Source organism: Nuphar pumila, chromosome 7, assembly GCF_984573655.1.
Source record: "Nuphar pumila chromosome 7, dmNupPumi1.hap1.1, whole genome shotgun sequence".
Classification (NCBI taxonomy): domain Eukaryota; kingdom Viridiplantae; phylum Streptophyta; class Magnoliopsida; order Nymphaeales; family Nymphaeaceae; genus Nuphar; species Nuphar pumila.
In genome coordinates, this window is record NC_143255.1 from 76491821 (window position 1) to 76508167 (window position 16347).

The following is a 16347-nucleotide window of genomic DNA, read 5'->3' on the forward strand; positions in this document are numbered from 1 at the left end:
ATAATTTCTCAAACGTCATTGCAGTATGCGGGATCGGTTCAGGAACGGGCGCTGGTTCTCTTTGAGAACGAATCTGGTCTCGCATAGCCGCTGTCAAGGTACTTAGGAAATCCATCACTAATCCCGCTGATCTGACCATTCGTCAATCGACTCTTCGTTCAAGTTCCTTACCATCCTTGAAGTAAACAAGGAATATTAAAGATTAGAAATTTCAAGAAACTCGAGATAGAAGAAAAACATATGTACTATTCATGCTTAACATGAGTAGTTTACAAAAACCCAACAATGCTGGTACATAAACAGAACGTGTCAAACCACTTGGCTTGACAACGCAAAAATACACCTATTAAGCAAGAGTAAAGGTATACTCACAGCGCGATGCAGATGCTCAATGATCAAGAATCTTTGCTTCCTTTATCTCTGATACAAAGTTGTAACGCTCCAAATTTTCAAACTTTTGAACCTTTCAGAAAACAGGGAAGAGACTACAAAATTCTCTTTCCTTCAGAGTTCGTTTATGAAATCAACAGAAGTCTTTTCTTTTGTTAAATTCAGAAAGGCAAGCTGACAACTTTGGGCGCGTTAGCTAAAAGAACCAAAACGACAAACCATGCTACTTGCAAGACACTTGGAAAAGCCACTTCCATTAAAAGAAGTTTCCAAATAGTACAGAATTTGGATATCCCAAGGAAAATCCGTTACAAAACCCAAAACGTCCAAGACGCGAGCTAAAAGCAGGAAGAATAAAGTCTTGAAGCCATCTTGCCATCGCACCATCGCCCGTGGTGTACCTAATCATCACCTGAACCCATATAATGGGTTAGTTTCGCGAAAAACTAGTAGGTGTACAAGAGAGACGACACAAAACTGAATTATGTACATTTAATTTAGCAGGTTACGCAGTTTAAAGCAGATATGCAGTTAAACAGGTAAGTAGTGTAAAACAGGTAAGTAGTGCAACTGTCAAAACGCAGCATGACGATTCATTTGATCGTAAGTTGTGAACTACCATGCAACAAACAAGTCTCTCGACCCAACAACCAGTGTGAACAGACTTTATGTTTCAATATTACTGGCCTGCGGGTACGTCCAGGCAAAATGTAGAAACAATTGGGACTAGTTCGGGCGTCTGTTATTCTATGTATTTTCAATAACCCGAATAGCTAGTTGAGTCCGCTCCTAAAGGGATGGCTTTAGCCGAGAGATGATTCCCCAAAGGTAGGTAAGCAGTGCCACGAATGCATCCAACTTTTGCAGAAGTGTTGAGCTAACTATTGTAGCCCCTTTCTCCTAACTCCAATGGCTGGGGAGGCTGGATCATTGACCGTGGGGTGGTTGTTAACAATCTGTCTATTGGAGTTTTGTACCGCTCTGTCCTCACCCTTGACAGACAACAAGAAGTGAATGGGTGCATTAGGGGTTGCTTAACTAACGACCCATCCTATGCTGTGTGGTCTTTAAACCACTCGAGCATCTAGCCTGTGAAGGCGATCAATCACCATTTAAGTGATTACAACATTGTGCATTTAACACTATTCGAGGTCGCACGACCGTCTCATCCGATCATCGCAGTACCAGCGTGTAGTGCACGACTACTAGTACTGTAGGATGAAAGGGGTATAGCTCCTCAATAGGAGTCTCAACAGAAGTGTTTCACAAAGATGTAATGTTTTTCAAACTTTACTTTTGACATTCTTTTATCTTTTGAAACAACCAACAACTTTTGCCAACATTTGGCATGCGATTTTCTAGAATCTCATCCGCTATCAGGGTATCTACATGTCTCGCATGACTCGATACCGGCCTCGATAGACGGGATACAGGTTTTTCAACAGAACTCCTGCTAAGAAGTTCGCTCGAACCCCAACTCGTTTGCAGGACTGTGTACTCGAAGAGCAAGGATCCTTGCGAGGTATCCCTCTCCTTAGACGAGGATGTATCGCTAGCTCCTGACTCAACTCTCGTCGCAAGAGGGAGAGTGATAAATGCCTTTTTGCATCCTCCACGAGGATGCCTCTAAAGCATATGCAATGAGCGAAAACCTGAACGTCATCTGCAATAGCAAGGCAGTAACAAAGCATTTGCAAAAGCAAGAGCCTGAGCGCAAAGCGCGATGACAAAGTAAAGACTGTAAGCAAGAGTGCAACACAAAACCTGGGCGCAATGCGCGACAGCAAAGTAAAGACTGTAAGCAAGAGTGCAACGCAAAACCTAGGCGCAATGTGCGCCGACAAAGTAAAGACATGACAGAAAGTAAAGGACAAAGATCGCGAAACCGCGTCCTTGAGGTAAGGGCATACTCGTATAAATATATATATATATATATTTATTTAATGGTCGTTTTTAGTTAATTGAACTTAATTCAATTGTCCAAGTTCTTTGTGCAATCTTCCCCTACCTCGGAGAGTTGCAAGCTTGCTGCAGTCTACGAGTGTAAACGATTGACGGCTCGGGTTGCGGAGCCCAAGCGAGATCCATCGTAAATGAAAATATGTGATATTAACATGCAACTAAGACTAAAGCAAAAACAAGGAGAAGACTCGACTTCTCCGATACATAGGGTTGGGGCAGGGCCGAACGACTCTTGCCGCCAAAAGACCAGGTGCAGGGGCCATCAACCCCCGTTGCTTATTTAAAAAGGCAGGGGGAAATTTTAAAAGGGCAGGGGGCCAATGGCCTTTGCTGGAATAACAAAAAGGGCAAGGGCCGATGGCCCCTACCAGGAAAATGAAAAGGGCAGGGGCCGATGGCCCCTGCCAGGAAAATGAGCAGAGAGAGATAGGCGCAGGGGCCAACAACCCCCCTGCGACTCTTGGGAGAGGAGGCAGGGGCCAAAGGCCCCTGTCGGCTTGCTTAACAGGGAAACGAGACATCGTTTTTGAGAGGAAAAAGGAGGCAGGGATGGGTCTCGACCCTCCCTGATAGAGACAAAAGGGCAGGCAGGGGCCCCATAACCCCCTGCCGGAACCCTCCTCACCCCTGCCGATCCGTCGGCAACTGGTAGGGTCTAAAGCCCCTGCTGCACAACCCTTCCTCGTCGTAAACGACCGATGGGAAGGGGCTTTTTGCCCTAGTCTGTCGACAACAAGGAGAAGAAGAGAAAAGGGAAAGAGGAGGCGATAGAAGGAAAAAGAAAAGGGGAAGAAAAGGCGTACCTGGTGGTCGTCGGAGGAGCTTCGGGCTGTCGACGGTCAGATGGGAGGTCACAGGTGGTGTCGGGTTGACAGGGGTCTTCGGGATGGCTCGCCGGAGAGGATCGCCGGTGGCGGTGACCGTGGACGAGCGAGAGAGAGAGTCGGTGAGGGAGAGAGAGAGTCGTGAGAGCGAGAGAGGGGAAAGGGAGGTTTCGAGAACCTCCCCCCCTTTTCCTCGTTGTCTTTAAGAGACAACGAGGGAGGCAGTGCCTCAACTGGGTCCGGGTCCGGATCCGTCCCGAATCCAAGGTCATTAAATTTTTTTTTTGAGTTTTACATGTATAGTTAGATGTTCAAAATTCATGTATATTGTGAAAGTTACTGGATACATTCAATCTTATCCAATATCACTGTGGGTGGCCTTTTTAGATTCCAAAGTTGATGCCTTTGCAACTCCATCTCAATCAGTGAGTGGTAGCTTTGCTGTTCCTCATATTGCTAGAAGATGTGGAAGAGTTTGAAGCAGGGTTACCGGAAGTGCCTAGCTAAAAGGGGAAGCGCGCTTCCCCGAGACGCGCTTCGGAAGCGCAAAACACAGCGCTTCCGAAACGCACAGGGAAGCACACGTAAAAAAGAAGAAGCGCGTCCCCCTTTAAAGGGGGACACACTTCTCTTTATAGGGGGACACGTCCCCCTTTAAAGGGAATCGCGTCCCCCTTTAAAGGGAATCACGCCCCTCTTTAAAAGGGGACGCCTTTACGAAATACCAAATTTACCCTTTTTTAAAACGAAATTGACACGTGAAAAACAAGAAACAAAAAAAAAAACTAAATAAGGGTAAAACAGACATTTTAAAAAAATCGTGAAAACTTAAGGGCGAAGGCATGGTTTTTCTTTTTCACCCGACTCCTCTCTCTCTCTCTCTCTCATTTTCGGCCACCGACGACCGGCGACCTCCGACGACCGACGACCTCCGACGATCTGCGAGCTTCAACGATCGGCGACCTCCGACGATCTGCTACCTATGCCGATCTGCTACCTCCGACGATCAGCGACCTCCTCCTTTGTTGACATCCGAAGACATCGATCGAGCAATGTCTCTGTTCAGGTATGTTCCTCTCTCTTCCACTAACGTCCGGCGACCTCCTCCATTGCTTAGCAAGGTTGTAAATGCGCAGGCTCAACGCCTCGCTTCGCTGCACTGAATCAATGAGGCGAAGCGCCTCGATTCGCCTCTGAGGCGTACGCCTCAGGTAATGAGGCGCACGCCTCAGGTAGGTAATGAGGCACACACCTCAGGTAGGTAATGAGGCGCATGCCTTAGGTAGGTAATGAGGTGTACGCCTCTCACAACACTGCCCCCGAACTTCGGGGGCAGCGTCCCCGAATTTTTTTTGACATAAAAAAATGGCTACAATTATTAATAAAAATCTATTTTATATGGACAAATCGAACTATTTGCTGCAGTCAGGGCTGGGTAGGACTGGGCTACAAAAATGAATAAAAATCTATTTCATATAGAATCAGGGCTGGGCTAGCCGGCTAGGACTGGGCTTTTAAAAAAAATAAATAAATAACTGTTACGATAGCCTCCCGAAACAATTATTTATTTTTTATTTTTTAAAAGCCCAGTCCTAGCCAATCCCTGATTCCATATGAAATAGATTTTTATCCATTTTTGTAGCCCAACCCAGTACCCAGCCCTGACTGCAGCAAATAGTTCGATTTGTCCATATGAAATATATTTTTATTAATAATTGTAGCCATTTTTTATTTTATCTCAAAAAAAAATAATTGGCTGATTCACAAATTTTGCTATATTCATTGAGTCTTGGACTCTTGGCTGATTCATGTACTGATTCGTTAAATTTGATTTGATGGGCATATTCTGATAAGAATAAATAGAACTAGTCTGCAGTTCTTTTTAGATTGGATTTATCAAGCTTCTACCTATTTGTGATTTCCTGGGTTAAATTAAATTTGTGGTGTTTCAAGTTTCAACTGTCATGTTTGTTTGAGATTTAGTTTGATTAAACTTGAATTTTAAGGCTTGATGCTTTCCTCTGTATTCATTACGGGTGTTAATGCTATTAGAAAAAGGAAATTTGATTGGTTTCATAGTTCTGAAATTTAGATTGTGACTGCGAAGCTGTGTGATACATATTGTCTGGATTATTTTAAGAAATGAGCATGATTAGTTTATGTGCGCTGACACTGAAGTTGTTTAGTAAACCCCACGGTATTTTACGGGAATTCGATTGCAAGGGGCGTTCATGGTTCACTTTGAGTCTTTTTTTTTTCCTTTTGTTTTCGCATTCCACTCCATCTTTTGCTGTTAATAATAGTTTTTTTTAAAGTGTTCTAAAATGATTCCTATACTTTTATGATACAGGTATATTTGCCTGTTCTTTGCTTCATTAATGACCATCACAAGCTATGATCACGATAATTATGATGACGATGATGATTCTTTTTACAATTTGGAGCATGAATCGTCTAGTGGTGTTGGGAAGGATAATTCAAGAAAGGGCAAGACCAAGAGGTCTTATGATTGTCCATATGAGTTTGAGGACAAAAATGAAAATTGTTTTGATGAGGAAGATGAAGAAGAATATGACTACTATTCTGAAGATGACCAAGATGATGAACCACCTAGCATGCATAAAACAGCAGTGCTATGGCGCCATGTATTGAAACAAAAGAAGAGTGGGCAAGGAAAGCAAGGTGGAACCCAAGTTTTTATGTGCAGGCACTGCAAAAAAATTTATCATGGGTCATATACTCAAGTTTTTGCACATCTCATGGGATCTCCAAAGGGACAAAGTGTTGGGATTGCCTTTTGCCCTGTAGTTGCAAAAAATGCAGAATTGGCAAAAAAAATTAAGATACAAGTTCGTCGAGTAGAGGTTTCATCAAGTGCATTTGAGTTGAGGAGATCAAGAATTGATACTCCGAAGAAGCCTATTAGTATGACTACATCATCTAGTGGAAGCCGAAAAACAATTGATATTCGTGATACCTTTAAAAAGGTAGAAAGAGATGATGTAGATCACAAAATTATCAGATTTTTGTGTGCAAATGGCATACCTTTAAATGTGCTTCGATCACCATATTGGGAAGAGATGATATCTGCAGTTAGTAAAGTGCCTGAATATAAACCCCCATCATATGAAAAAGCGCGAACAACGTTGCTTGACAGTGGGAAAGAGTGTGTTCACGGGGAGTTAAATGAATTTCGAGAAAAGTTTGAGGAGTTTGGAGTTTCCATTGTCTCAGACGGTTGGACAAATATCAAGAACAAACACTTGATAAATATACTTGCCTCAAACTGTTTTGGCTCGATGTTCTTATATGCAAGCGATTTTTCTAATGTGCAACAGTCAGCTGCAAACATTGCCGAGTTTTTGAAGACGGGATTTAAACTTGTGGGGCCTTCTAATGTAGTGCAAGTGATTACAGACAATGCAACAAATTGCAAGTTAGCAGGTGAAGAATTAAAATAAACGTACAAGTATATTTTTTGGGCACCTTGTGTTGTGCACACACTTAATTTGATCTTCAAGGATTTGGCACATGAGTTTCATTGGTTGGGAGAAACATATTTACAGAGTAAAGAAATTGTGAAGTATATCACAAATCATTCAAAAACACTAGCAATCTTTAGAAGTAATGAAAAATTAGAATTAATAAAGATTGCAAAAACAAGGTTTGCTTCACATTATACTACTTTGAAACGCTTGCTTGATGTGAGGGAGAGCTTAAGGCTCACAGTAATTTCAGATAGATGGAGCGATTGGAAACAATCATGCACGGATGACACTATGAAAAAAAAGGGCTGTTACAACAGAAACAACCGTTCTTGATGAAGAATATTGGGATTCTGTACGTTTAGCATTATTGATTACAAAACCCATCTATAAGATGATTAAATTTTGTGATCAGGAAGGCCCTATAATTGGTGAAGTGTATGAAGGCATGTACAACATGTTGGGAGAAATCAAAGACAATCTAAAAGGACAACCAGATTTATATGAAAAGATTCATAAGATTGTCTCAAATAGATGGGATAGAATGAATGTGCCTCTCCATACTCTAGCCCACATGCTTACTCCAAAATATTACGAGTCAAAGTATCTCAAAATCCCAGTAGCATGAGGGGTCAAACGAGTTTCTCCTGGTAAAATTTTTATTCTATCTATTTAATAAAATTTAAAGTTTAATGATTTAATTATTTTATTATTTCATTTGCATTTTCTTGTTATAGTTACTAAACAGTTTTTTTTGCAGAAAAGGATAATGATATCTTAGACGGTGCAATGCTCGCGCTTGAAGTCATATCTTCTGGAAATGAAGAGCTATCTACACTTTATAGGTCACAACTTATGGCTTTTGCATCAAGAAGTGAAAGATTTAGCCGAAATGCAACAAGAATAAATGCACTGAATCCTATAATGTCGGTGCTTAATTGGTGGCGTTTTTATGGTGGTGATACACCTGAGTTGAGAGCATTAGCCATTAAAGTTTTATCTCAACCTATTAGCACATCTTCTGCAGAAAGAGTGTGGAGCACCTATAGTTACATTCACAATGTTAAAAGAAATAGACTCAATGAAGATCGTGCTGATACCTTAGTGTATATTCATTCCAATCTTCGATTGATTGACATGTATAATTAAACTGTGTTGTACTTTTGTTTTGGTATTTTTTTTTCTCTTTTTCTATCATTGATTGTTTATTAGCATTCATATTTTATATTCTTGTTATAAAAGGTGCAACGATCGCTAAAAGAAGGGCCTAGTCGAAAATGAGATATCAATCCAGAATTTCCTATTGTAGAAGAAAATACGTTGAGATTAGAGGATATGCGATGGAGAAATTTGGATGATAGTGCACAACAATCAAGCACTATTTCCAAATCCAAACATAAAGATGCACAACCAAGAGCTCCATTACCTCCAATAATCATACGTACAAATGAAGTTGAAGAGGATACAAATCAATCCAACAGAGCTAGTAGAACTGCAGATATACAAAAGCGACCATCAGTTCCTCAAGGTCGGATTGATCGTTTCTTTAGCAGGAGACCTAGGCAAGGTATGTTGATATTGTGTTTTTTATATTTTAAATTATGGTTTTTGAACATTTAAAATTTTTAAGGTATTTATTTTAGGAAATGAAGGAAGGAGCAGAAGACATGGTCGTGGAGGACAAGAAACACGTGATGATGCAGAAAGTTCACGATCTATTGCTGACTTGAAGGGGAAGAGAAAGATGACAGATTAATGAACTCTTGAATTATTATTTGTTTTTTTGATGATGTAGTTGGAGTAGTCTAACTTAAAAACTTTTATGTTACTTTTTTGTCATGGTTTTATAATATTTTTTTGGTATAGTTTTATTTTGATTCTTGCATGATGAAGTGAAGTAGTGGATTATGTTAATTTTAAGGTTAGACTTAGAGTTTAGAACTTTGTAGCTTATAATTTACAATTTAGAAATTTATAGCTTCCTATGTCGCTTCCGAGACGCTTCCTATGTCGCTTCCGAGACGCTTCCCGGTTCGCTCTTAAGTGGTCGCACGCTTCCCGCTTCCTAAAATTTTGAAAGTGCCTCGCTTCCCGCTTCCTAAAATTTTGAAAGTGCCTCGCTTCCCGCTTCCGCTTCCCGTATCGCTTCCCGCTCCCGCTTCCTCGACTGGCAACTCTGGTTTGAAGTAAACCTATACTTTTAGCAGATTAACTGATTGAATACTTTCCACTTCTCAGTGATTGGAACATGATCGTGCATATGCAACCTTTTTTGGAGGAACTTTAGTCCTTGACAGTGAAACCAAACAATGCAATTCTATGGAAAAGCAAACAAAGAAGGGAGAGTTGTATAAGGCATGGGTTTTTGAGCTGTTTGTCAATGTGAAGGGGCTTACAGATCTTTCTTTGGGATTTTCTTTTATTATATTTTTTTTCTTTTTCTTTTTTATATATTTTGCAAGGATTGGTGGCTCAAAAGCTCCAGTAAAATACCTTGATATCATCAAATCAAACATGATATGCAATCTAGATCAGTTTCCTTTTCTTGGAGCATCTTGATGAGTCAGTACAAGGTTTTTGTTGATTTCTATTGTGGGACTGGCCACCAACATCAACAAGTTACATGTCTCTTTTGATCTCTTCTGATGATCACCTTCAGAGTATGTTGATCTAGTGGTTGTAATGGATTAACTGATCTTTTTCACAGATAAGCCTCCATATCTACTCTTTTACTCTTGAAGATTACATTTTCTCATGAATTGATATTCTTGGCATCAACTTTTTTGAGGGAGATCATGATTTAGCACTAGTAGGGAGCAATCTTGCTTTAAAGGCTTTTTTGTGGTTGCTTGCTAACTAATGGGATTATGCAATGTGAGGCTTTCAATTTAATTATGCACATACAAGGGAAAGTAATTTGGGTTCTTGGACCATATGGTTTGCTAATTTTGGAGTCTTTTTAGCCCTTTGATATGGTCTTGATTGGGTTCTTTAAGGGCTAGCGATTTCCAAGTGGTTCTTTGGAAGGGATGGCTCCTTGGAGTGTGATATTCTTGCACAATGAGGTGGGAAGCAACATGCATGTGGTATATTTCGAGTTCTGGATATGAATAATATTCTGTTTATATCTTCTGTTTGCTAGGTCTTATTGGAATGGGCGGTCCTAAGTTTGTCTACTTGTTACTGCTTCTAGGATGTCATGTTAGTTCTTCATCGATAAGCTGTTTTTTTTTCTTACTCTTTTGCCTATAAAGACACATTTGGTTGTCTCCAAAGGGTTCTTTCTTGTTATACTTGTACAATGGATTTCTCTTTCTTGGTTTCTTAAAGCCCATAGGAACATTGAAAAACCATATACCCTCACCAACCAGGCTTTTTTTTCTTTAATATAATTGAAACTTGATTTTCTTGTGGTAGGGATGGATATAGGATTGGAGGCTTGTTCTTTGTCCATTGAATTAATGATGTGCAGGTTGTTTGGCAATTCCTTTGTCCCTAAGATGTTAAAAAAGTAAACTTCCTCCTACATGAGTAGGATGTGTTTTACAATGGCATCTTGATTTTGTAGATCCACTCACGATTCATTCTTGTTATATGGATGATATGATTAATTTTGAGAATACTCCACTGCGCTGTATGCAGTATTGCCCATAGGTTCTTGTTATATTTAGCCACAAACCCTATATCATTTCCTATTTTCTTTGGAGCTATATCAGTTATTTAACAAACTATTTTAGTTGACGGTGCATGTTGATGAACCAACTAGCAAATTTATCGAATATGTTAGGACTCCAATCGATGAAATTACATTTGAATAGAGTTAGATCTGTTAAAAAAACTAGAAAAGGATAGTGTCCCTAGACCAAAAAACATTGGCCATGCTTTAATTTTCATAGCCATGATTTAATTTTCAAAAATAGATAATTATCTATCCATCCTTTAACGAAATAATGTAGGTTTTCTTTCGATAAGCATGCCTCTAATGGAACTTTTAGATGCGCGTGAATTGGAAATATTTCTTCTTACAACATGATGCCCATTGCCTAAAGTAGGTTGAGACAAATGTGCTTTTGGCTGTAGAACAACATTTTAGGGATTAAACCCAGTTGACTTGGCTTGCATTCCTTCAACATAGGTCATTGAAAGGATCTCAGACGACCCACCAAAGCACGAAAATTAGAATCTTTCAGACCCTCTCTATATTGAAAAATTACAGTAGGTTTCAAGTAGTCAGCAATATGCCATTCAAGATATAGACCATTCTACATGGATAGTATTTCCATTATTTAAGAATGTCCATATAAGTGTTTTCACTAATCTCTATAGATTCACATCCTTTTTTATTTTTAACAAGAATGAGTATTTTATACCAGGAATGATCTCACATTGCTTCTTGTATGTCCCTTAAATATCTTGTCGAGTGGTTTATTAAGTTGTAAAACTTGATGGGTATTGAAATATTAGAAGCAAGAAAGGGAGATCAATAGTATCAGAAGTGCAACTTTCTTAGCTTTAGGAGAAGAACCCTATGCAAAATATGTTCCTGGAATTGCCATCAAAATAACATTTTCCTTCCGCTTCCTAGGTTAGATATTCTAATCGATGGGAGCAAATCTATATGTCAAATGGAAGTGTAGTGATGATAAGGGCCTTAAATCAAATTCTCATCGGGTCATTGTGGATCTGATTTGACATGCGCTATGGGGAGACCTCTCATCTTTCACTATTCTCTATAGTTGCAGGATCAAGTTTGGCAAGTTGCAAAAGCTGTTGCTGGGCTTTTAGGTACCCATGTGGGTTTTGAAAGGATTAATAGTGCGACCAAATGATCAACTTGGATGGTATCTTTTTGGTGCCCAAGAGATTGCATCAAGTGATATTGCTGGTTGGGTTCAAAAACCTTATGATTGACAAGGTAGGTTTGTTCCCCTTGGGAAGGCAGAAATCTACGTTTAGTGTGCCTCCCAATGCTTGCTGTTGGGGACATTTTGTTTCTCTTTTTCTGCAAGTTGGATCTAAGATGTCAAGTTTAATCTCTTTATTTGAGGCCCAAATATCTAGAATCTCATTAGAACTCTTAGCTGAGTTGGATGGGAATCTGAATTCATTTCAAGACCCATATCATCTTATAAATCTATATAAAGCATTGCCATGGTTTTTGTTGACGCTGATAACTTTTTAATTCATTATTTTACTCGGCTTTGCCTTCTAAATATTTGCTAGTGAGTAGGGGGCCAATAAATTATTATTCCGTTTTCCTTTCTTTGATCGGTAAATACCTTTTGTGGTGTTGAAAGCTCTTCGGTCCTTTTTGGTGCTTAAGAGATCGCCTCAGAAGATGTCTGAAGTTGGTCTCAAGAGCCTTATGATTAACAAGGTAGGTTTGTTTCCCTTGGCAAGGTAGACACTTGTGTCTAGTGTCCCTCCCAATGCTTGCTGTTGAGGACATGTGAGGATGGTAGTGTTAAAATGTATCTCTTTTATATATATTTACATATATCTAAAGAGAGATACATATATATATATATATATATATATATATATATATATATATATATATCTAAAGAGAGATACATATATATATGTATATGTATCCATCTTTAGATATATTTATATATATGTTTCTCTTTCTTCTTGTAAAACCCACAAGGGTATTATAGTCATTTCCCCTCTTTTGCGCATATTCATAATTATGAATATGTTGTAATAATTTTTATTTCTTTTCTTTTCTTTTTCATTTTCTTTTTTCTTTTTATTTTTGTTGACTAAGGTCAACTTGGAGGGGCCTCAACACTAGCTGTTGGGCCCCTCCAACTGTTAGCATTCTAACTGCTGGAGGGGCTCCAACAGCTAGTGGAGCCCCTCCAAGGCTCCTTCTTATAAATAGGGGAGATCTCCCTTTGTATTTTTCACTCCATGGAGCTTATGTTCTCCATTCTTCTCAAATAAAGATTCTTTATTTTTATGTGCCTTTGTGCATTTGTGTTTCTCTATTGTACCTTTGTGTACATTTGTTCTAAAGTATTCTTGTGCCTTTGTGCACTTACCTCTTGTGGTGTTGTGCACTTTATCTCTTTTTGAGATATTTTTACATGGTATCATATCAAGGTTTATAAAGAAGGAGAGCTCGGTGTTTGTGCTATTCTTGAAGGTTGCCTCGAAGAACGTGCTCATCCTTTACTCTATTTTGCTTGGTGAGAAAAATTGAAAGAAGAGCCTTGGAGGTGAGTTTTTCACTCTCTTTTTGAAGACTTACTCTCTCTTAGTTGTTTCTATGGGTGAAAAGGACTCACATTTCTCCCTTGGTTTTTAAATTGAATGGGTCTAACTACCATGTTTGGGCCGGCAACATGGAGGCTCATATTAAGGTAAAAGGCCTTTGGGGATATGTCAAAGGCACCATTCCCGAATCTGAACCTAAAATCACCGTTCTTGAAAAGGGTGAAATTAAGGTTCTTGATGGTGAAGAGAGAGAAAAAGCCTTTGAAGAGTACAACAAAAGGCATGAAAAATGAAAAATGAAAAACTACAAGATTCTTTCATGGTTCTTCTCTATCGTTGAAACAAGGATAAATGCAAATATATTAAAAATCAATAAAGCTTTTCAAGCATGGGAGTACCTTGAGAGAATGTGCACCTTAAGAGACTTATCTCACAAGTATTATCTCCAAAAGAAGGCATTAACCCTCCAACAAGGGAAAATGTCTATTAGAGAATACTTTGCCAAATTATCCACCATTTGGGATGAACTTGCTCTTCAAGAACCCAAATGGAGCGGAGAGGTGATTGAGTTAAGACAAACAATTAGAAGAGGATCACTTTTTCAATTTCTTAAATGGGCTTAGACCCGAGTTTGAGCAAACTAGATCCTCTCTTTTGTCTTTCTTCTCTTCCCCACCTCTAGAAGATACGCTTACCAAATTGAGTGGAGAAGAAACTAGATTGAGAATGAATAAAACCAATCAAAGTGTGTTGGCCGTTCCTTCTAAAGAAGAAGATGAGGGAGCCTATGCCGTTTCTAGACCGAGGAATAATGTGAAAAATTATAGACCCCCTCATTTCAACAAAAATCAAGGAGGAAGAGAAAATGGTGGGCAATATGGTAGAAGAGACTATAGCAAAATCATGTCACTTTTGCAAAGAACCGGGTCATATTAAACCGGTATGTCCAAACTGAAAAAAGATGGTGGCTATGTCTACAACATTCCAATCATCCAAAGAGGAGGGATCATCAACTTCCAACAATGCTACTTTATCTCTAAATCAAATCATGGAAGCTCTTCAACCTCTCCTCAAGGGATCCGTTTCCGGGGCCGCCATGTCAACCTTCTCTCCTCCTGATAAGACTCTTTGGCTTTTGGATTCAGGTGCCTCATGTCATATGACTCCAAACATTTTTTCTCTTTCTAAATAAACAAAAAATTTATCATCTTCCTTTGTCTCTACTGCGGATGATGCTTCTCTTGAAATCAAAGGAATTAGAGATTTTGAAAAATGAAGTTTTTTTATTCGTAAAGTTAGATTTATTCTAAAGTTAAATTTAAATTTGCTTTCCGTCTCTCAACTATCGGATCATGGGTGCGATATCAAATTCTCATCAAATAAATGTTGGATACATGATCGCCGGTCCGGAAAGTTGATTGGGGAAAACTCTAGGAAAGGAGATCTATATTATATGGAATTTCTCCAAATTTCAAAACACTCTTTTTGTAATATTGCCCAACATAAAGATATAAATATTTGACATAAGCGCCTTGGGGATCCAAATATTGTTAAGCTTTCTTATTTACATTTTACTAAATTTTTTATGTAAAAACAACTTCAATTGTAATGATTGTATTCTTGGGAAAATGAGAAGCTTACCTTTTGGACAAAGAACCATGTTTTCCACTGAGCCTTTTGAAATTGTGCATTCGGATGTATGGGGACCGGCACCCGTTGTATCCAAGGGAGGTTTTTCCTATTATGTTGATGATTATACAAGATATTGTTAGATATATTTTCTTAAACATAAACATAAAGTTGTATCAACCTTTAAGGTCTATCATATGATGATACAAAATCAATTCAATGGTAAACTACAAATTCTTAGGACCGATTCCAGAGGAGAATACCTCTCAAATGAATTTAATAGTTATATTGAAAATAATGAAATTATCCATCAAAGATCGTGCCCTAAAACACCTCAACAAAATGGCGTGGCTGAACGAAAACATAGACATATAATTGAAACCACTAGAACCTTACTTATCTCTCAAAACATACCAAAAAGATTTTGGGCTGAAGCGGCTCTTGCATCGGTTTATCTCATAAATCGCCTTCCATTGAAAAATTTGAATCAAATATCTCCTTTTGAAACTCTACATAAAAAGGAACCCGACTGCAACAGATTAAGGATCTTTGGTTGTAAATGTTTTCTCCTCACGGACAAACATGATAAATTATCTCCCAAAGCCATCCCTTGTGCATTCCTTGGGTATTCGAAAACATAAAAGTGGTTTAGGTGTTATGATATTCAAAATGACAAACTATATGTTTCAAGAAATGTAACTTTTTTGGAAATACGAGTGGATTTGATGAACATAAATCTCTTGAAGATAATGCCGATTACTCCTTGTTTGAATTATTATCTAGAAACGAAGATATTTTTAGTGATGAAGAGATTGATGACAGACAAATGAATGAAATTATTCCACTACCTATTCAATGTGAAGAAGAAACGATTAATGAACCAATTACATACACACATAGAGATAAAAATACATTTAGAAGTGCAATTGAAAAGTATAGTGAACCAAATGAACCTATCTTAAACCACTCTCGAAGAATCGAAAGATCTAGGAGAAATTCTTCTAGATTTATATCCTATGAATCTTTTTCTCCAAAACATAGGGCATGTCTTAGTGCCATTCATTCCTACGAAGAACCTAGGTGTAATAAACAGATTTTTTTTTTTAATTAAGCTTGGATTTGGGTCGGGTCCGGACCCGGACCCGACCCGGACGCAAATGGGGGCACCGCCTCCCTCGCACTTTCTAAAGACAGCGAGAAAGGGGGGGGGGGTTCAAATACGAAACCCCTTCCCCTCTTCTGCTCTCTCGTTCTCTCTCCCTCACTGCCTCTCGGTCTATCTCGTCTCGCTCCTCTGCGTAGCCGACCCGCCGCCACTTGCGACCTCCCTCCGACGCCGATGCTGCCGCCGCCGGCGACCACCAGGTACGCCCCTCTTTCCCCCTATTTTCTCCCCTCTCTTTCTCCCTCATCTTTCCGTTGCGCAGGGAGGGGTTCGAGCCGCCTCCCTGCTGCCCTAAATCACAGGGAGGGGCAAAGCCCCCTCCCTGCGACTCTTTTCAGCGAGGGAGGGGCCAAGCCCCTTCCTGCGCTGTGTTTGGTAAGGGAGGGGCCAAGCCCCCCTCCCTGTGCCACTATTAGGAGGGGAGGGGTCGAGGCCCCCTCCCTACTCCTTACTCCCCGTGGGGTCACGGGAGGGGTCGAACCCCCTCCCTTTGCCCACTCTTAGTAGGGGAGGGGCCGAGCACCTCCCTGCTAACAATATCGACAGAGGAGGGGCTCGCCTCCCCTCCTCTCTGTTTTTCTCTGTCAAGGCAGGGGAGGGGCCGAGCCCTCCTCCCTGCCTCCTGTTACGGCAGAGGAGGGGCTTGCCTCTCCTCTCTGTTTTCCTCTAT

At 39.7% G+C, this 16347-nt stretch overlaps 1 protein-coding gene across 4 annotated transcripts in view; it reads left to right on the plus strand.

The window, feature by feature from the left end:
- LOC149832399 (DNA-3-methyladenine glycosylase 1-like) overlaps positions 1–16347 on the plus strand; it is a 55042-nt gene that overhangs the window by 18803 nt on the left and 19892 nt on the right. Inside the window, exon 3 of one of the 4 annotated variants that reach the window (XM_090012448.1) lies at positions 12770–12860. The exons of the other annotated variants lie outside the window; for them this stretch is intronic. The gene's annotated coding sequence lies outside the window, so the exon portion shown is untranslated. Of the gene's footprint in view, positions 1–12769; positions 12861–16347 lie in introns of those variants that run through there. 4 annotated transcript variants of the gene reach the window in all.